We start from the raw sequence: 23,068 nt of genomic DNA on the forward strand, positions 1-23,068 counted from the left end.
CAAGCAAAGGTTTATTTTACTACTACTTTTCTCAAAAACTCATCTGACCTGTTGCTCACGCTCAGGAGCATTCAAGTTCATTCCACATTTCCCCCCTAAGGGGAGACCCTATGGATGAACATAGTTCACCAGCTCAGGCCACTACTGATGTCCCACCAAGTTTCTTCTTCATGTGTTCAGCAGATTACTGTCCCGTTCTTGTCTGATTTGCCCTGTGGTTACACCGGACAGACCAGGTTGTCATTGAGTTTCTCTCTTTCTATATCTTTATGCACAGCCATTCATCTATGTTGGGATTCTGTGGTAAGAATTCACCCCCATTAGGGATTCATGTGGATAACAGATTCCACAACGAGAAAGATGTGTTTGCAAAAAATCCTTTGGCTTTAGCTCTTTTCCAAAGGCTAGAGATCCAGAAATCTTTCTCTCGTTTTCTTTTCCAACCATCCCTTCTCTGCTTATTCTGGATGTTGCTGTCTCAGGAAAAAATATTTTTCCAAGTCTAAGATGCTGTCCTTCTACTGGTAGTTTCAATCTGATCGTTTTCTTTTTACTGAGACCCATGCCAAATGACCTGAGTGCAGGTGGAAGCTGTTCAATTCTTATGTTATGACCATACAAGCAAGACACAGATACAGCAGGTTGCTGAAAACTCAGAACTTGCTTCTGAGTTTGATACTGCAACTGTTGTTGTCATTGCTAACCAAGGAACTTGCCAACACTGTATCTACTCAGAGAGGCGCCTAGTTCCAGGTTGTGGGGCTCTACTTCTGCCCAGACTCAAGATGCTCTTTCTTGAGATCTTACATGCTGTGGGTATCTGTGGGAGAATAGTCAACAATATTTTGTCTTACTCGAGATAAGACAGGAAGAAGGCATTTGTAGTTACATGAAACCAATGGACAAGACCACATCTCCCTAGATAGAGGAAAGGATTTAGCACTCCTAAATATGGTTACAATGTCATGGCACTCTTAAATATTGTTACAACACTGGTAATGTTAATGATATATTTTCTTATAAAAAACCTCTGAAATATTTTGTTCCCTTAAATTGTGCAGGGGTTTAGAGAGCTGGGGAGATGTAACCATTTCGTTGACAACTGTTAATGTCCTTCTCTAAGGCTCCCTTTAGTGAGGGACTGCCAGCCATGAAGTCAGTTGGCTCCAAGAGGGCTCTATCACATGCCACTTTGAATCCAAAGTATGACTCTGGCTCCTGCAAGCTCTGGCTCCAGTAGACAGTCTGCATTAACTTTCTTCTATGGGAAGCTTCAACAAACTCTAGATAACCTTGCAACAATTTACACCCAGGCTAGAGAAAGTGTTCTTTTTTAAATATAATTTTATTGTAAAGGTGATGTACAGAGGGGTTACAATTACATATGTAAGGTAATGAATATATTTCTTGTAACTCCCTCATTTTTCTGCCATCCCCCCCCCCCACACACACATAAAGTGTTCTTACCCTGGAGCAGCCCTTCATCTGTACAGATGTCTACACTGATTAATTCAAACACACTCCTTCACTAGCTTGAGTCGACTGCCCTGATTGGTTGAAATACAGTTCTTCATTGGCATGAGTGGACTGCCTTGATTGGTGCAGATACTTTTGTCATAAGCAGTCTGTTCAGCCCACTTTCAGAGGAGCCAGTAGATAATCTATGTTTCCTGGATCTCACAGGATACCTAGAGGAGCTTCTGCTTGCTCACCCAGTATTTCTACTGGGTAGAGCAGAAGGACTCCAGCCAGCTAGTTTGTGACACACCCTGTGAGTTACAGATCTCATAGCACCTGGGCATGATGGAACAAATCTGTAATTGCAGCACTCAGAAACTGAGGCAGGATTGAGAACTCCAAGATAGGCTGAGCTACATAGTAAGATCCTGTCTCAACAACAACAGCAACTACTACTACTACTACTACTACTACTACACACAAACCAAAAATTCCCAAAAGACTCCCCAAAAATCTGGCTGGATGCTGGTGATTCACGCCTATAATCCTAGCTAATCAGGAGGCTGAGATCTGAGTAGTGTGGCTCAAAGCCAGCCTGGGAAGGAAAAATCTGAGAAACTCATCTCCAATTAAACACAAAAAAGCCACAAGTGTGGCTGAGGTTCAAGTGGAAAGAGCGTTAGCCTTGAGCAAAAGAAGCTCAGGGACAGCACCCAAGATCTGAGTTCAAGCCACAGGACAAGTGCGTGCATGTGTGCAAATCTGCAAATATTTAGAGGCTGGCAAAGAGCCTGGAATTAGACTACCAAGGTCACTCAGACGTCATGGGATTTTAGCAGTTCTACCTAGAATTGACAATTGAGACCACACTCAATGATAAGTTTTGGTATGCCCTGGATTGGTGCTACTATAAATAGTTTGCTTTTGGCAAATGTATAGATGTCTGATTCCATTTTATTTAATGAAGGACCACTAAAGATCAGTTCATCTTCTTCCACTAATTCTGTTGTTCTCTACAAATCGGTCAAGTAAAAACATCCTTATCTGGGGAAATTGTTCGACTGACTTTGCTTGCCTTTCCAAGAACAGCCATGTCCCCAGATACTTTTGCTTTTTAGTTTATTTTTTCAGATACAGTTTCATGCTTGGGCCAAGATCTTCCTCCTACCACCTCCAAGTGGATGGGATTATACATATGAAGTCCCACCCCAGAATGTTTTTTTGGGGGGGTCCGGTCGTGGGGCCTGAACTCTGGGCCTGGGCTCTGTCCCTCAGCTCTTCAGCTCAAGGCTAGCACTCTACCACTTGAGCCACAGCGCCACTTCTGGGTTTTTTTCTTCTTTGTTTATGTGGTGCTGAGGAATTGAACCCAGGGCCTCAGGCATGCAAGGCAAGCGCTCTACCACTGAGCCACCTTCCCAGCCCCCCAGAATGTTTTTATATAGTGTCTTGCTGACTTTTTTGCTGGAGTTGCCTTGAACCACAATGTTCCAATCTCTTACTCCCAAGGGACAGAATGTACCTGTAATCCCTAGGGTACACACTGGGCCACGCCCAGAAATATCTTATTCTATTTCTCATTCTTTCCCAGTAAATCACCTATTCCCTTGGGCCTCTGTCACCCCCTCAGTATTGCTTCACTCACTACCAGTCAGATGTTAACAGACTGGGAAGAATCACAAACACAAGCCCAGTCTCTTCCTTTATTACACACAAGTCAGGATTTTGTAAGATGGGTTTCACCTCCTTACTTGTCTCTTGGAGATTTTTTTCACTTAGTAAATTAGAATAATCATGTAGAGTCATGGAGATTATTTCTTTTGTAATATCTACATTTTATGTAAGTCAGGGGAATTCTTTCTCTTGGGAATTTATGAAAAATTTTGGGAAATGATGGCAAAACAACAGGTGCAAGGAGAGCAGGAAAGATTTTTTTTACAAATGCATATTGAAAACAAAAGAGCAAACTCATAGTACAGACAATAAGCTCAGTGCTAAAAATAGGCGATCCCAGGGAAATGGATGGACCTAGAACAAATCATGTTAAGTGAGGAAAGCCAAGCTCAGAGAAACAAATGGCACGTGTCTTCTCTCAAATGTGAAGGGTAGATCTAAAAATACTGGAACATAATAAATTATACAGGTCTCTAGGCATCACACACAGTGAGACTACAAGAAGACACTCTTAGGAGAGGAACAGAAAGGCACAATGCCTATGTGCATCCAAGCATACAAAATAATATTTATCAAAATGAACTCCAGAAAATGGAAACAAAAGGGTTCTTTTGCTGTTTTTGTTTTCTTTTTGTTCTTGTGAGTTCTTTATATGTCAATGGGAGTATAAGGAGTAGCACAAAAGTGGAGGGATAAAGGGTAAACAAATGCAGCAACAGTACTCATTGGGTACTATGTTGAAAATGAACTAGACTATTTATGGGTAGGAATGGGAAGGAAATATTGGAAGAGAGCAAGGGAAAAGGTGGCATTGCCCCAAAAGAAATGCACTCTTCATCTGATTTATGGAACTGTAACTCTTCTGTACATCACCATTATAATAACAATAAAAAATTAAAGGAAACAAAATAGGCAATCACTGAGCTATTCTTCCCAGAATTCAAAGCAAAATCAGAAGAAATTAGAAAGATAAAAATAAAGGATAAACTGTCAAACCCAGATCTTGGAGAAGAGAAAACATGGAGGACAGTGGCACCTAAATTAAAAATGAGATCCAACTATTAAGTAACTTAATAGGAAAACCTTCCAGTTTTGAGTGAGTCATGGCATTATCTTTCAGCTTACTGTTTGTGGGTTCAGACAGATGAACTCACAGAAGTGTTCTAACCCCTGTGAACATGTGACATGGCATGACCAGGGGACTTTGGCAATAGCACTAATGAGGTGTTTTTTTTTTTAATTGTAAAGATACTATACAGAGGGTTACAGTTAACATGAGTAAGGTAATGAGTACACTTCCTATTGAGCATTGTTAACCCCTCCAACTAATGAGGTTTTTGAAAAATTCTCAAATATTTTCAAAAAATTCTCACAATTTTTTAAGTTAAAGGTACATAGATGGAACCAGACCTGGTAGCTCATCCTTATAATCCACAGTACTACATAAGTATGTTAAGAGGACCTGGTGTTGCAAGCTAACAAGGAAAGGTAGCAAGAAAACCTTATCCCAAAATCAAAATAAGAGCAAAATTGCCAAGAGCATAAGTGGTAAAGTGTTTGCCTGGCATGCACAAGGTCTTGAGAAAACCCCCAAGCCACAAATAAGGAAAAATAAAAAATAGAGAGGTGAGCCAGCAGCTGGGACACCACGCCTGTTACCCTAGCTACTCAGGAGGCTGAGATGTGAGGATCTTTGTTGTTGTTGTTTCTGGTTCAGGGGCTTGAACTTGTCCTGAACACCATCCCTGAGCTCCTTTTGCTCAAGACTAGCACTCCACCACTTGAGCCACAGCTCCACCTTCTGCTTTTTCTGTGATTAACTGGAGATAAGAGTCTTAGGGACTTTCCTTCCCTGTGCTTGCTTCCAACCATGATACTCAGATCTCAGCCTCCTGAGTAACTAGGATTACAGATGTGAGCCACGGGCACCTGGCTAGCTGTGAATATCTTTGAAACCAGTCTGAGCAGAAACGTTTGTAAAACTTATCACCAATCAACCAGCAAAAAGACAGAAGTGTAGCTGTGACTCAAGTGGTACAGGATCAGTCTTAAGCAAAAAAAAAAAAAAAAAAGCTAAAGGAAGTCCAAGCATATAAATACCCTTGTGTGAAAAATAAAAATTGGCAGCTTGATCAGAAAAAAAAAAAGCTAAGGGACAGTACCAGGGCCTGAGTTCAAGCCTCAGTACTCACACACAGATACACACAGACACACAGACACAGACACAGACACACATATACAAACACACACACACACACACACACACACACACACACACACACAAAATAGAAAAGATAGACCTCAAAATTGATAATAATGATAATCAGATGAAAAGATCTATAAAGAGTGTTATTTCCTACAATAACCAAGAAATGTGAAGAAAATAAAATGCATGTTAAACTGACTTATACAATTCTAGAAACTGTAAAAACGATTTACATAAATATATGAGCAAGTATTACCTGTATAAAAGGAAAAATGAAGTAATACCTTTTTGGGAACCAGGCATGAGTAATTTGACATGAACAAATTGAATGTACACTATGGGACCACACCAAACAACAACTAGAAATAGTGGTCATACTTTGTTACACAAGATTCCTGAGTACTTGAAATGTAGATAATCCAAATTAATACCTGCTGTTGAAAAAACTGAACATTAGGTTCCCTCCCCAAGTGCTCGGGGGCCCCATGAGCACATCCCATCCCTTCCCAAGCGGCACCAAAAAAAAAATAATCACACCACATAGACAAGCGCCATTCTTAGTTCCTTAAAAATTCTATGAAAAATCTGCAAGCAATGCTCCCCTTTATCCCTCACTAAACAGACTGCAAAAGGAATATTGCAGTGCCATTGGGACATTAACAACTCTCCCTTTACAGGTAAGAAAATATTCAAGGTTAGACCTAGAAGATGTCCTAGGATAAAGGAATGTTAGAACTTCAGCTTGTTATAAATAGCTGGACAGATATAGCCAAGAAGTTGCAAAAATCAGAATGTTTGCAGAATAGATCATTAAAGGAGCTATTGAGAGAGGTACAAAAAGTATATGTGAGGAGAGAAAAAAAAGTGGGAAACATATGATGCTGTAAGGAGAAACTAAACCAGTAACTTGTTGGTCCTCCATCCATCTGCCCCTGCCCCAAAGGCTTGAAACAATGGGGAATCGGATCAAGAGGACCAAGAAAAAATAATGTTTCAAATGTGGCAAGCTAGGACATTTCAAAAGGGAGTGCTCAAAGTAGGGGAGAGAATGCAGGTACGCCGTCTCCCTTCTAATCTTCGATAAAGAATGGAGGAGCTCTTTTACTCAGAAAAGTCCCATCCAGAGCCCTTGATACATTTAGAGGTGGGGCCACAGTGTGAGAAACTGTTACCTTTTTAATTGACTTAGAAGCATCTAGATCTTCCCTCTGCTTTCTGCCCAAGGATTTTTTTTATTCTTTTTTTTTGGGGGGGGGTCCGGTCATGGGGCCTGAACTCTGGGCCTGGGCACTGTCCCTCAGCTCTTCAGCTCAAGGCTAGCGCTCTACCACTCGAGCCACAGCGCCACTTCCGGCTTTTTTCTTTTTGCTTATGTGGTGCTGAGGAATCGAACTCAGGGCCTCAGGCATGCAAGGCAAGCGCTCTGCCACTGAGCCACCTTCCCGGCCCCTATTCTTTTTTTTTTTTTTTTGGTGAAAATACTGTACAGAGGGGTTACAATTACATGGGCAAGATAATGAGTACATTTCTTATCAAGCATTGTAGCCTCCTCCTTTGTTTCCCTTTCCCATCCCTTCCCATCCTCCCCTCACCCCCCATCCAACCATCCCCACCCCCCTGCACCAAAGTTGTAAAGTTCGTTTTCGACATAAGGACTTGTACTTCTCATTGTTGCAATGGGTCCACCTGTATCCCTATTTTAACGATTTGTTTTTCCCCTTCCCCTCCACAAATTATACCAACATCAAATACAGTGAAAGCAGAGGTTATACTGTGGGGGAGGGACATACAAAGCAACAAAGAAATAATCTTATAAATGTGTTAGAAACAATCACATGAAAGAAAAAAAACATTTGAATACATATCTTAGGGTTCATTTCCCTGTCTGCCCAAGGATTTAAGCTTGCTCCCCTGATCAACTCTTAGGCTCAGGAGCAAAGGATGAAGTTTTCTCTGTCCAGACATTACAGGAAACAGATGACTGGTTTCAAACCCAAAAGACAAACCTATAGTTTCTTTTGATTCCTGGAATGGGCAATAATCTATTTGGAAGAAATTTATTTATGAAAAAATTGAGAATTAGGCTATATGTACATAAAAACAAAATGTATGCTACTATGAATTCACTCGCTACCTGGGATAAGAGATGTACTGAGCCTCGGGTGTAAGTTAAAGAGGGAAACAGAGGTGGCCTTCAAATCCCAGATGTCCAAATTCAATTAGAGCACCTTGGAGACACTGCACAAAAGAGTTGTCCTTGGAGTGCTTACCCAGAAACCTGGGGGCCATCAGCATCCTGTGCTCTATTTGTCCAAATTCTTGACCCCTTCACTAGAGAATTGCCTAAATGTATATAGTCAGTGACAGCTACAGCTCTACTGGCTGAGGACAGTTGAAAAAAATTCACCTTTGAGGGAAAATTAATGATCACCATTCACCAAGTCAGGGCCATTCTAAAGCAGAGGGCAGAAGATTGTTAACAAGCTCTAGGATCTGTGTGTGCATGTATGCATGTGTGCACGTGTGTGTGTGTGTGTGTGTGTGTGTGTGTGTGTGATGCTAGGAAGGGTGAGAACCTTAATTACAGGTAAAATCTTAAATCCTGCCAGTTTTCTAGCTGAAAAGCAGGAAGGGAGAGCACCAGAACATAAATGCCTAAGACAGGACGTCTCCAGTATCTCTTAGCTATTGTAGACCATCTTACCCACTGGGTAGAGGCCATTCCACTCCCTGGGGCCACAGCTAATAATGTGATCAAGGTGTTACTGGAAAATATTACCTCATCTGCAAAACAGCGTTGATTCAGATAATGGTAGTAATTTTGTCACTGGATGCAGGAAAGGGTTTGTGAAGTTTCCCTTTAAAAGTAGGGGACTGACAGAAAAAAAAGGAAGGATTCTTCTCTTAGGGTCCTTGAATTTCTGGACAAGATCACAATGGTAAGAATACTTGGTAGCGCTTTAGGGAGTAAGCAAGCAGGCAAGAGGGCAAGCAGAAAAGCAGAGACATATGCTGTCAGAGAGTGGGTACTCAAAGGGAAACACAGAGCTCTTTGACATATGATGAGGGCAGGGACTGTCTTAAAGTCATGCAAAGGTAAGTGTTCGTATTTGCTCTTAATCATTTGATGATGTACTTTTACTACATGGGTGCAGGGTCTCCCAGACTGACCTGTACTTTAAATATATGGCCATTAGGTTTGGATATCCCCTTCAGGAAAAAATGCACTCTGCCTTAAAACAGAGATTTAAAAAAAATGCATCTTAGCCAGGTGCCAGTGGCTCACACTTGTAATCCTAGCTTCTCAGGGGGCTGAGATCTGAGGATCATGGTTCAAAGGCAGCCTGGGCAGAAAAGTCTCCAAGAGACTTTATTTCCAATTAACCACTCAAAAACTGGAAGTGGCTCAGTGACTCAAAGTGGTAGAGTGCTAGCCTTGAGCAAAAAGAACTCAGGAACAGTGTCCAGGCCCTGAGTTCAAGCCCCACATCAAGAAAAAAAGCATCTTGCCACATATTTTAAAAACTGTTTGCCAGGCGCTGGTGGCTCATGCCTGTAATCCTAGCTACTCAGGAGGCTGAGATTTTAGGATTATGGTTCAAAGCTAGTCCAGGCAGGAACATCTGTGAGACTCTTATCTCCAATTAACCACCAGAAAATTAGAAGTGGTGCCGTGGCTCAAGTGGTAGAGCACTAGCCTTGAGCTGAGGAGTCAGGGACAGCGCCCAAGCTCCGAGTCCAAGCCCTGAGACCGACAAAACAAACAAACTAGTGTTTATTTTTGAGATAAAGAATATATCCTGGCACAGATGCTTATCTTTTGAGATAAGCACTTTGTGCTATGAGAAGCCATTCTCCCAAGTATTTGCTTTTCCAGGATACATGTCTTTTTATGATGTCCTTTCCCAGTTTTTAGAGCATACTAATGGTTTAGCACAACAACAAAGATAATGCTAAAAGCTGTAAGAGAGAAAGAAGATAACATTTGCAGTCTGAGTAACAGCAGATTTCTCAAGAGAAACCTTAAAGGAAAAAAGAGCTTGTAATGATATATTTCAATTTCTGAAAGTTACCAACTGCCAGCTCAGGATATTCTACTCAATAAATCTTTTTTCATAACTGAAGAGCAAATAAAGTCAATGACAAGCCAGGCATCAGTAGCTCACATTTGTAACCCTAGCTACCCAGGAGGCTGAGATCTGAGTATCATGGTTTGAAGCCAGCCCCAGCTGGAAAGTCCATGAGACTCTTAACCTCCAATTAACCACCAGAAAACTGGAAGTGGCGCTGTGGCTCAAAGTGGTGGAGCACTACTAGCCTTGACATTGCCCAGCCCCTGAGTTCAAGCCCCATGACCACCACCACCAACAACAAATCAATAACTGAAAACTAAAACAATGTATCACCATGAAATCAACACTACAGAAGATACTCAAAGACCCTCTGCACATAGAAGATCATCATGAACATGAAAATGTAAAGATAATATATCTCACAAAATTAGTAGATAAACACAGGAAGAAGAGATGCAAACTAATGGTAGGAAGTAATACATTCTTCTCAATCCTAACACTTAAATACCATTGGACTACTGTCTTCAATCAAAAGACATTAAATGGTGAGACAGTACAAAAGGCAAAAGTCAACCATCTGCTGTCTACAAGAAACAGATATAATCTAACGAAAACAAACTTGCCTCAGGGTGAAAAATTGGGATAAAAAAGAAATTTTCCCAGAAAATTAGCCCTGAAAGTAAGTCAAAGTAGAAATATTTATATCTGATAAAGTATATTTTTATCAAAATTAATCACAAGAGATAAAGATGGTCACTTCATATTAATAAAAGAAATTCTACACATCAAGAAAATACAACAAATCTTAACGTCTATGAACCAATTTTACTAAACAAATAATATTGGACTTAAATATATACATACATATCTCTACATGATAGATGAAGACTTCAGTACCCCACTATCACCAACAGTTAGGTCATACTTTTAAATCACAGTGAAACAGAGTGAGTGAGAGAGACAAAGAAAGACAGAGCACAAGAGACAGAAAGAAAGGAAAGGGAGGAAAGGAGAGAGGGAGAGGGGGAGGGAGGGAGGGAGGGAGGAAGGAAGGAAGGAAAGAAGGAAGGAAGGAAGGAAGGAAAGAAGGAAAGAAGAAAGGAAGGAAGGCTTCCTCTCTTCAAGGAGGGTAGTGCTCTTTCTTGCTTACTTGTTTAGTTGCTTGCTTGTTTCCCTTCCTCTGTCCCTTTCTTTATTCCTTTCTTTCCTGCTTTTCATTTCTTTTATCTGGTGATTTATGGAGATTTATCTCAGAGCCTTGGGGTTGCTAGGCAGGCATTCTATCACTTGATTCGTGCCTCAGTCTTCTTTGCTTTAGTTATTTGTCAGATAAGGCTTGGTGTTTTGTCTGGGGCCAGAGTTACTCCAATAACTTCCTAACTACGCCCTCAAGGTATATATTGCAAGTGCTCTGCATCACTTCTGGTTTGCTGGGTGAGACATCGTCTGTCCAGCCCTTGGAGTTGGTCTCACATTGTAATCCTCCCAGTCTCTGCCTGCTGAGAGCTGGATTGCAGGCTGGCCCCTCTACCCAGACAAATCGCACTGCTTCTGCACCAACTCCCGTACCCCCCTCAACTGCGGAAGTAATAAATCGCCCTGTTCTCTTATCTACTAAGTTTGCACTCACTGAGAGGGGAGTCCATCCTGTTTGTGTAACACTCGGAATCTGCTCTGCTTGATCCACACAAAAATCTTGATTAGAGTCATGAATAAGCAAGCAGTAATAGCTAAGTGACAATGCTCTTGATTTTGTCCCAAATTTTGGCACATATTTAATGCAAGGGCAAACAACATCTCACTGGGATTTTTTTTTCCAAGTCCTGGGGCTTGAAGTCTGGGCCTGGGCACTGTCCGTGAGCAAAAGAAACTAGCACTCTATCATTTGAGCCACTTCTGTTATTTTTCTGTTTATGTGGTACTGAGGAATTGAACCTAGGACTTCAAGCATGCTAGACAAGCACTCTACCACTAAGTCATCTTCCCAGCCCCTCACAGGGATTGAGACAAAAACCTGTCCTAAGTAGACTAGGTGTTTACAGCTTGAAGTACTAAAGCCTTTGGTTCTACCTGACCAATACTCTCACAGTGATGTTTATGAAACCTTGAGAACTAGAAGGTTTCTGAAGACACCAGAGAACTACCAGGTGAAAATACTCAGAAAAAGTTTTAAAAATAAAAGGCCTCTGAAGTCATGAAGAACAACAGGTGAGAACTAAAGAGGCTGCAGGAAGCTGATCACTGACTTTCCAACACTGTGAATTTTGCTGAAGATAAAACAAAGCAGACATCATGTCAAAGCCCAAAATGACCTTCGTAAATGATTTCATGACCTCCCAACCCCATACAGAGGGGGTGAAGCTGGAAGGTTGGAAGCGGGGACAGAGCAGTAAGCAGGTTTTCTGTTGTGAGATTGCAAGTGACCACTACTTCAGAACAACTGTACAAAGAGTTTATGGACAGTTCAAAGCAAAATCTGTGTGCTGCAATTTTTGAGATTATTCCAATTGGATCTCAACTTGAAAAGAGTTCTAAATATCTCTATGTACATTGTTATTGATTAATTCAAATTAAAAGCAGAAAATGTTTGATTGCTTGTGGTAGCAGGCAACATTTTCCATAGCACCTTGGACCTTTGATCTTGGACCTCGCTTTTTTCCATGTTGCTTCAAAATGAGCGTATTCTGAATCATTGAGCTTCATTAGCCCATAGTGCTGAAAGATAAGAATATATTAATGAGAGTCCAGGTTTAAAGTAAATTAAAGATGTGTAGAAATGCTGGTGATCCAGGAACCACTGACCATTGTTTAGGTAAGCCTAGGCTATTTTTAAGTAATCAGCCTAGGATAGCGTGTGTAACTGGCTTCTTATAGTTGCTGTAGCAAACTACTACAAGTGTGGTGGCTATTTCTTCTCTCTGGGATACATTCTACTGGGCTGAAGGCAGTACTGCCCGCACAGTGCTCTCTCTGAGGTTGGGTAGCAGCACGCTAGAATTTTACTCGGTCCTAATGTGGAGCTACATTTATAGCGGATGCTGGAAATTAAAAAAAAAAAAAGAATTTCTGTGAGGTTACCCCAAACTCTCATTTCCTGTACATAAGTGAAGTTGCCTCACAAGGCCATCTTTCACTTGAAATGTTGAATGGGTAAGGGGCCATTCCCAGAGCTGAGAAGTTCCCTCTGCTTGGCCAAGCTGATGTGCCACACGAAGCCCTTTTGAGGCAGGCTTGCTTGCCTTGGGCGCGTCTATCACAAGCTGCTCCTTGCTCGCATAGCCATCTCTGCAGACTGCATAAGATGGAAGGCAAAAGAGTTACCAAAACAGGCTCCAAATGCAGCGATGCCATGGGGTCTGAGCAAACTGAGCACACTGTCACACACTGGGCCTGTGTGGGAATGGGTTGGAGGCCCTGCAGTGCCTTTAACTTTTGACCTGTATGGCAGGACGCACGTACAGAAGGGACAGAGGTTCGGCAACTCCTGCTGGTTCTAGGGCACCTGGGGAAACCATATCCAAGGAGCAATGGCAGAGGGACCTTGCCAGCTGCTTCCACTGTTGTAAGTGAATGCGAAGAATCAGAAAAAGGCCTACTACTAGGGCTGTGAAAGTATGTTCTTGTTAACTCCCACTAATGAAGCTATTCTCTGAGAGGCTTGCTGTGGTGGGCAGGGCTGTGAAGCTCTGAGGGATGTGAAGAGTTAGGAGATGAGAAGGAGCAGGCCCAGTTCCATGGTAGTATGTGGTGGAAATGGCCAATCCAGACAGGACAGGACTGAGTGTGTTTGTCTCTACACAACCGGTTTAAAGGTGGTCAGCAAAGAGTTCAATGGTAAGTGAAGAGTCTGGCATACACGGTCACTTGGAAATCAGGGATCTGCAGTGTCTCAGCTTACTTTTAATAACTAAGAGCAAACACAACAATAAGGTTTGGTATGTCTCGGAATGGTGCTGCTATAAAGGGAAATGTCTTTTAAACAACCATCAAATATTTAAAGAATTTCGAACTTGAAAATCTCTTGGAAAATGCCTTGGCTCAAAGGAAATCGCCGTTAAAGGACAATACATGGATATTTTTCCTTTATGGAAGTTTTGAGTGAACTTTCAGAATGGAGGAATGAGGACACATCCTGGGGCAGAGATGAGCGTTTCTGCAAGGAGATGCCCTCACGGAACCACTGCCACCCTCCTGGCACACCAGGCCACGGGTCACACTACACCATCTTAGAAGCACCCAAACAGTCAAACAGCTACCCACTCCTCCTGGCTGGAGCGTTACATAGAGCTCTTTTCACCTCAGGTCCCCTTACACAATATAAAACACTTGAAAAAAAATGAGCGGTAGAGTTGGTGCTTCTTTTCTCTTCTTTTACCTTTTTTGTTGGTTTTACCATTGTCAGGGATTGAACTCAGGGCCTGACAATTGCTTTGCTTGCTCACTGGCTTCCTTGAGTTGTACCTTACCACTTGAGTCATGTCTCCAACCCAGCTTTAAGCCAGTTGTTTTGCAGATAGAGACTCACACATTTTTCCACCTTGGCTAATTTCAAATGAAAATCCTCTGAATCTCAGCGGTGAGGGCTAAGGGTGAATCCGCTGGTAGGCAGTGCACCTGTTCCTTCAAGATCCACTTATATACATCCAAACTGAGAGAGACACCACCTCACCCATCAAGAAAAATAGTACAATTACATCTCCTTATCTTTCTAGGAAGTTCTGCTTCCTCATTTCATTAGGCTTTTTCAATAAATGCAATTTCTTGTCATTTCTTCTTTTTTTAATAGCCTTTAAACCCTGTTAGTATAACATTAATCACTACTACTCTAGTACGGTCACAACATGAGAAGTACTCGATGCTCTGAGGACCAGTCTTTAAATAGAACGTCAGCATTAGTAAGATGTACTTCTCTAAGCAGAAATCCTTAGTTTTTCCTTGTTGTTGTTTTTCTATATACATGATAAGAATATTTGTGTAAAAGCCAAGGAAACTGTTTCATCTGAAGTATCTAAGTTATAAACATTCAGAGGATCAGAGGCACTGTGGAAAATAAACTACGCAACCTGTGGGCTGGGATGGGAGAGGGAAACGGGAAAAGGAAAGGAAAGGGTGACATTGCCCCAACAGAAATGTACTCATTACCTGACTTAGGAAATTGTAACCTCTCTGCAGAACACCTTAATAATAACAATAAAATTCTATTTTAAAAGTTCAGAGAGGCGGGCTGGGAGGGTGGCTCAGTGGTAGAGTGCTTGCCTTGCATGCATGAGGCCCTGGGTTTGATTCCTCAGCACCACATAAGCAGAAAAAGCTGGAAGTGGCACTGTGGCTCAAGTGGTAGAGCTCTAGCCTTGAGCTGAAGAGCTGAGGGACAGCGCCCAGGCCCAGAGTTCAGGCCCCATGACCAAAAAAAAAAAAAAAAAAAAAAAAAGTTCAGAGGAATTTCTTCTTTTGGAGTTTGATGAGAAAAAGAGTATTTGCGGATAATATGGGGGATAGTCACTGACTTGAAAAAAAAAGGATAAGATGGATTTTGTAAATGCTCATAATAAAAAAGAGCAGTGAAACCATCTGGTCCTGAGCTTTTCTTAGATAGGAGGTCTCTTATTGCTGTTCCTATTTCAATGCTTGATATGAGCCTGTTAAGATAGTTTAACTCATCTTGGTTTAGTTTCGGCATGTCGATATTTGTTAGGAAAAGGTCCATTTCTGCCAAGTTCTCAAACTTATTAGCATAAAGGTTTGAGAAGTATTCCCTTATAATGTTCTGAATTCTGGTTGTTTCTGTGGTGATGTTTCCATTCTCATCTCTGAGTTTATTTATTTGGGTGTGTCTCTTCTTTTTCTGATAAGATTTTCTAAGGGTCTGTTTATTTTGTTAATTTTTTCAAAGAACCAACTCTTTGTTGATTCTTTCTATGTTTCTTTGGATTTTAATTCATTTAGTTCTGATTTAATTTTAATAATTTCTTTCCATCTACTGGATTGAGGTTTATCTTGCTGCTCTTTTTCAAAGAGGCTCAGCTGTCTCATTAAATTGTTGGTTTCAGATCTCTCCAATTTGTTGATGTAGGAAATCAGAGCTATAAACTTGCCTCTGAGTACTGGCTTTGCTGTGTCCCAAAATTATATTAAGTGAAGTAAGCCAGGCCCAAAGAAACATAGGTCCCATGGTTTCCCTTATTTGCAATAACTAGTATATGTCTGAGTCAAGCAGAAAAGGTCAGATAAGTTGATGTTAGGGGAATGAACCCCAAGATAAGTATTCAATTTTTTTTTCCTTTCATGCAATTGTTTCTATCATATTTATAAGATGATTTCTATGTTGCTTTGTATGTCCCTCCCCCACAATATAACTCATACTTTCACTGTAAAAAAAAACAAACAATTAAATACCAAGGGATAGGATAGTTCAAAGGTTTTTCATTTTGATTTATAGATAAACTTATCCAATGTGTTCTCATTTCAAAAATGAATTGACTACGTGAAATGCTTAACCAAACAAAAATAACAAAAGGCACTCAGAAATTTTTACAGACTGTAAACAGATCTATTTAGGTCTCCAGCAACAGTTGTTTTCTCCAATGAAAACAGAAGACTAATAGCAAGAGAGGAATTTATAAATGTGAAGAAGAACCAGAATTAGCACTGTTTTTGTAACAAAGATTTGATTAATATTATCACCACAACTATTACATAAAATAAATGAGTTATTAAAATAAAAAAGCAGTGTTAATAATACAGAAAACAAAATTAATGACCCAGAATGTTCTTTTACCCATGGTAAAAGGTGCCCATGGCTCACACCCATAATCCTAGCTACTTGGGAGACTAAAAAGGGGAGGATCATGGTTCTAGACCAGCCTGGGAAGAAAAGTTTTTGAGATCTCCTTAAACAAATAGTTGGATGCAATAACATACATACATACACCTGTCATCCTAAGCTACACAGAAGACAAAGATTGGTTGGATCATGGTTCCAGGACACCCTTGGCAGAAAACTCCACAGAACTCGATCTACACAGAAGGAAATCAGACATAGTGGTGCATGCTTGCCATCCCAGCAATGATGGAAAGCCTAAAACTAAGTGGATTGTGGTCCAGACATGCACCTGGGTAGGAGAGGGAGACCTTGCTTAAAAAATAATAATCTAGCCAGGGACCAGTGGTTCATGTCTGTAATTCTAGCTACTCAAGAAGCTGAGATCTGAGGATTACAGTTTCAAGCCAGCCCAGGTAGTAAAGTCTGTGAAACTCTCATCTGCAATTAACCACCAAAAAGCCAGAAATAGGGGCATGACTCAAGTGGTAGGGCACTAGCCTTGAACAAAACAGCTCAGGGATGGTGCCTAGACCTTTAGTTCAAGGTAAAACATATGCTGGAGATGAGGTTCAAATATAGAGCATATGCCTAGCAAGTACATGGCCTAGATTCCAAACCTCTCCACCACCAAAAAACAAACAAAAAAACCTCTTCTATGATTGGTTTTCCTGGAGTACAGGAAAATAGAGGAGATGAGAAAAGTGAGGAAGAAGGTGAAAGATGAGAGCCACAGAGCTTAGTCTAGAAACCACCGAGAACAGATGCTGGTAAAGGAGAAATGAGACCCAACGATTCAGGGGCTAAGCAGGAAATCCTTCCAACTTTGAATGAGATCTTGGGTTAGCTTCAGTCTTACTGCTTCTGTGTGCAGACAAATGAACTCTCGAGAATCCACACATGATTCATATCATGTGGAAAAGTGACACTGCCCATACGACCAAGGGTTTTCACAAGAAGAGGCTGTGCTGGGGCCTTGAGGGTAACCCATTTCATCACAGGGCTCTTGTCAGTAAAAGGAGACCTAGAGGCCAGAGCTCTGAACATGCTAGGTTGGAAAATGCCACTGGATTCCAAAATTAAGAGGCCAGTGTAAACAATCACAGAAAAATATGGCAATGGACTAACTAGCAGAATAAAAGATAAATATGTGATTGGACAGAATTCTCTCATGAAATTATCAAGCTGGGTCCTGGTTGCTCAAGTCTGTAATCCTAGCTACACAGGGGGTTGAGATATGAGGATCACAATTCAAAGCCAAACCAGGAAGAAAGTCTATGAGACTCTTATCTCCAATTAATCACCAAAAGACATGGAAGTGGAGCTATAGAGCCAATAATAGAGCATAAGCCTTGAGCAAAACTCTTCAAGGACAGTCCCAAGCCCTGGATTTAAGCCCCAGAACCTGCGTGTGTACACACACACACACACACACACACACACACACACGCGCACACACGCACACGCACATGCACGCATGCACGCACATGCACACACGCACACACGCACACGCACACGCACGCACGCACGCACACACGCACACGCACATGCACACATGCACGCACACACACGCACGCACACACACGCACGCACGCACACACGCACACGCACATGCACACATGCACGCACACACACACACATGCACGCACGCACACACACGCACGCACACACGCACACGCACATGCACACATGCACGCACACACAAAATTATCAAATGAGGCCTTTCTCTTTCTTTCTTTCTCTCTCCTTCCTCCCTTCCTTCCTTCCTTCCTTTCTTTCTTTCTTTTCTCCTATCTTTGTCTTCCTTTCTTTGTCTTCCTTTCTTCATTTCTTTCTTTGTTCTGGGCCTTAAACTCAAGGCCTGGGCACTGTCCCTGAGCTTTATTGCTGAAGGCTAGTACTCTTTCTGTTGAGCCATAGATCAACTTCTGGCTTTTTGGTGGGTTACTAGAGATAAGAATCTCATGAACTTTCCAGTCTGGGCTGGCTTTGGGGCTGTGATCCTTAGATCTCAGCCTCCTGAGAGATTAGGATTACAGGCATGAGCCACTGGTGTCTGGCTGAAATATTTATCATTCATTCATTCATTTACTGTTAGCGTGGGGCTTGAACTTAGGGCCTGGGAGCTAACCATGAGCTTTTTTTGCTCAAGGCTCTAGCTCTCCCACTCTGAGCCACAGCTCTACTTCTAATTTTTTGATCTTTCAAAGTAAACTTTTCCAAATGAAATTTTAAACTTAAACATGAACAGCTGTGTAATGAGAATAGTAATATAAAAATGGCATCATTGGCCCCAAATAATATGGGCTATAAAGGAGGTGAATTAATTAATGATGACAAAAACAATATCCAGGAAGACAACATAAAGCTTAAACTTATTAGCACTATTCAGTTGGCTGTATGTATAAAGCAAAACCCATGGTAAAATCTAAATATAATTTGAGTAACTATGTTTGAGAAATAGAAAAGCGGCAGGTACTTATGAAATACTTGAAAGTTGAGAAGAGTCCATAAAGGTTCTTTTACATATAAAAGTGGAAACTATATAATTTGTGCGTATAATGATCGCTAATGGATCTTGATCACAGCGGAGTCACTAGCTGCCTGTGACAGATGAAATGAAAGGGTCTCAGTCCAGATGGAGACAAGCTATACATGAGATTGTTCTGTACTTCCTGGGACTGCTTCGGTCTCCGTGAGCACATCCCCATCCCTACTGAGACAGCGCTGCTAAAACAGGCGGGTCAACAACTGCCCTGTGCTAGGTCCCTCACCTTCCACTGGCAATCTGTAAGCAAAACTCCCCCGGTGAATAAGGTGACAGCTCAGTTCCCCTGCCCGGCTTGAGGGATCCTCTCTACCATGAAGACGCTATGCTGAAAGGTGCAGTGACAGCAGATTCCCAGCACACTCGCCTCGCTGCTCAGTGGCCACTGTAGATTTCAAGCCCAACACTGCGGACACTATAGAATTTAAGTCACCAAAGATTATTAGAAAGAACTCTCTGAAAAGGTGAGGAGAGAAAAGCGTATGAAAATAGACTGCCTTAAAAGCTATTGTTCCTAAAACTTAGATTGAATCAAGAAATCAACACAGACCTGAGAGAGTGGCTTCCGGTGGCCACAGTTGATGCCCCCGATGAAGACCATGTTGGAGACGATGGGCCTAGGGAAGTCCAACACAAAGTCCCCCTGAACAGCCACACGGACGCGTGGCTCAAAACATCCACCAAGGACACCTCTCTCTGCAAGGGCTCAGAGGTGAGCCTTGCGTAAGGAGAAAAAAATTACATAGCAAAAAGATTTGAAGAACACAGAGAAGAGCACGTTTTTGACCCTCTGCAGGAAGGTCGTGTGGTCCGAATGCCCTGTTAGTAACATGGGAACGTATGAGGAAGGGTTTGGACATTGTGTGCTCCCAGAGTCTCAGCCACAGGGAAGAGAGCGCAGGAAAAACACAGCAGGGACATTCAGGTACTTAGCCAGCACTGCTCCGCAGGGATATAAGCAGGGTCTGTTATAACTGCATTGAAGGAATTGGAATTCAGATGTCTGCGAAGCCCTGCACAAGACCTCTCATACAGAGCAGTTATATTTTGCAAACCTCCCAAGAGTTTTGAGTCTCTGCAGAGTACTTTCCGTCTCCAAGAACATTTACAAGTGGCCCAACAATTGCTGCTTGTATTCTTCCCTGGAATATGGAACCATGTAGGTTTGCAGAGTGAAGAACTCCTGTTCTCTGATGAACACGTTCACCTCCGGGGCCAGGACCATGGCCTGGTGGCCCCGGGCCTGCAGCTCCCGCACCCCACCCTGCATGCTCAGCCAGTGGCTGCCCTCCATGGGCACCGCCAGCACCTTCCCGCCTTCAGCCAGGGACAGGGCACCCAGCAAGCAGAGCAGACATTTGAGTCTGAGCGGCTATAGTCCTGTGGCCATCTCGGGTGAAGCCTTTACCGGCAGACTTTTCACTCCACACAGTACATCAGTCCTTCCTACATTCGCTCCTTCATCTTTATATCACCTGGACAACTTTCAAACTTGATCATCATTGAAAACATGCCTTTGTGCTACTTAAGTTAATCATTGCAGAATGATTACCTTTCATTTCTGACCTCCTCTTTCTCTCTCCAAAAGAGAAATCAATCTTATCTCCCCTTCTGGGAAAACACAGCCTCTTCTGCTCCCGCTGAGATACATCTTAGTTCACCACTCAGTTGCCATCCAATCCCCCAAGCATGGCTGTCAGCACCGATTCCATTTCATCTCCCCTCTGTTAACCACATTTTAATGGTGCCACTGAACTCTGAGAAGATGCTTTTGTCCCCAGTGTAACCTCCCTGCTGGGTGCTTCTTGCCATTGGTTAATTTTGGGGGGGGGGGGGGGGTCCGGTCGTGGGGCCTGAACTCTGGGCCTGGGCGCTGTCCCTTAGCTCTTCAGCTCAAGGCTAGCGCTCTACCACTTGAGCCACAGCGCCACTTCCGGCTTTTTTCTTTTTGCTTATGTGGTGCTGAGGAATCGAACCCAGGGCTTCAAGCATGTAAAGCAAGCGCTCTACCACTGAGCCACCTTCCCAGCCCCATCTATTGGTTAAATTTAAAGGCTCTCCCAAACCAGTTCAAGAACTGATGACATTACCCCCACCTGAACAGGTTCTTGAGCGTGTTTGCATCCTGAGGACAACACTCCTATGAATGGACTAATCCATGATCACTTCCTGCCTGAATGAGCCACTAGCAGATAGGCCGTGGTTGGAGGAAGCAGGTAATTGGATGCGGACCTTTGAAGGGTCCGTCTTGTCCTTGATCTTGTCCTTGACCCACTCTCCTCCCGTGTCTGTCCCCTGGCTTCCTTGAGTTGAGCATCTCTAGCCTCCTCCAGGTCTGATCTGCCTGATGTCTCAGCACGATCACAGGCCAAAGAGCAACAGAGCAAATCGGATACTGAAACCTCTGAACCCTGGTGCCAAAGGGAGCCCTTTGAAGCTCCTTTAATTGATTCTTTCAGGCATTCGTCACCGCAATGCAAAATTTCACTAACGTACAACCCTATTAGGAAACTCTTTAAACTCTCCCCTCCCATTTATACTTAGCAATCTGTACATCATAAAGCATACAACACCCCGGCACCAACTTTCACAAAACAGTGTTCATGGATCTCGGATTCATCTGCTACAGTGGGAGACCTGTTTCGAACCCAGGGTATTTCAAGCTTCTGCTGCTCCTGTGGAATATGGGAGTTGCTGGCAGATCGCAAAGTTGAGAAGTGACACTGATTCTACTGACAGGTCTGCTAAGAATTCTTCATCTGCCTCGTAAAAATCACCCACACCTAAAGCACACACGGGCACAGCCAGCCTAGGCAGTGACTCCCAGTGGGTCCAGACCCCAGGACGCTCCCGTCAGGACCAGAGGGGGCCAGAAGCTATTCTTCTTTGAACCAGTCCAGTCTGAATTTCCCTTCTCCTCTATGCTGAGGATTTGGGCACTAAGGTGGGCCTTTGTGTCAGCCTTTTGCTATTTCCTGAAGTCTATGGTTGGGCTTCCCTCCAAGATCCCAAGATCCTTGCCCATCAAGTCCACATCAGGTTGTGAGGCCTTGTGTTCAGACTTCAAGACGCAGCAATCCTACAGAAGGCCCTTAGAAGGCAAATCCTTGGCCAAACCCAGGATGCTTTCCCTGCCCCCAGGAAGTTTCTCTCAAATGTATTCAGCAGACTGCTACCACCTCTTAATCTTATTGACCTGGAATTACATTAGACAGACTTCCTGGTGTTGTCCAGCCATCCATCTCACCGCATCTGTGTCTTTCTGCCTGTCTCATCCAGCAATGGGTGGGTTCTTCAGGAAGAAGTCACTGCCATTACAGACCTGCTCTGCTCACAGATTCCCCCACGGGGCAAATGTGAGGTGGCAAAGAATGTTTCCTGTGTGTCACCAACTGCTTCCACGCAGGGAGCCTTTGATTTTAAACATTTGTTTTTTGGAGGCCATGAGTCCAGAATCCTGCTTCTCTTGCTTCTTCTTCAATCACAACTTCTCTGCTTTTTTTTTTTAATGAATCTTCCTTCAGTTATAGCCACATCACTATGTATTTTTCTGTCCTTCTATCAGCAAGACAAATCCTATCTATTGTTTCCCTTCTACTCAGACCCATGCAAAAAGACCTGAGTCTAGGTTGAGGTTCTTTAATTCGTACGTTATGGCTAGAAAAGCAGGAGAGTGGGTGGAGCAGCTGAGGGAGAAATCAGAACTGGGATCTGTGGTTGCTGAGGTGGCATATGCTGTCATGGTTGGCAAGGGAAGCTGCCAACCTCCGTGCCCAGCGGGAGAGGCAGCAAGCTCCCTCACGTGAGGCCCCACCCGGCCGCACGCAGGATCCTCTCCCACGCACATGTGACTGCAGGAGGCATTCATGAGACATCAACGGGAGCACGGCCTGCTCTGTACACCTGCAAGGCTGCAGCTGTGTCACTGCACGGTTCTGTGTGGTCACAGGCGCCATAGGCCAAGTCTGGAGAGACATGGCGTCTGCTGCTCTCAATCAGATACGTCAGTCTAGACTAGAATCATGATACAGCAAAAAGGGAATGTCATAACATTCTTAAAATCTGATTCCAGATCTGATTCCAGACCTAATATCATCTCACTGGGACTTTTCATATGGAAAAGGAAGAACTTCAAGTGTCTGATAATAGATGCATTGCTCCTGTCTGACCAGAACTACTCCCTTAGCAATAGTTTACAAAGTCTCCCCAATTGTGTGTGTGTGTGTGTGTGTGTGTGTGTGTGTGTGTGTGTGTGTGTGTGCATGTGTATGACTATCTTAGGGCTTGAA

General features: G+C 42.8%; 1 protein-coding gene across 2 annotated transcripts in view; it reads right to left on the reverse strand.

Annotated features, from left to right (window-relative positions):
- LOC122107326 (UDP-glucuronosyltransferase 1-6-like) overlaps positions 1-23,068 on the reverse strand; it is a 114,214-nt gene that overhangs the window by 18,481 nt on the left and 72,665 nt on the right. The window lies entirely within an intron of this gene.

This window comes from Dipodomys spectabilis, unplaced genomic scaffold, assembly GCF_019054845.1.
Source record: "Dipodomys spectabilis isolate Male_0828 unplaced genomic scaffold, ASM1905484v1 ptg000051l, whole genome shotgun sequence".
Lineage (NCBI taxonomy): Eukaryota > Metazoa > Chordata > Mammalia > Rodentia > Heteromyidae > Dipodomys > Dipodomys spectabilis.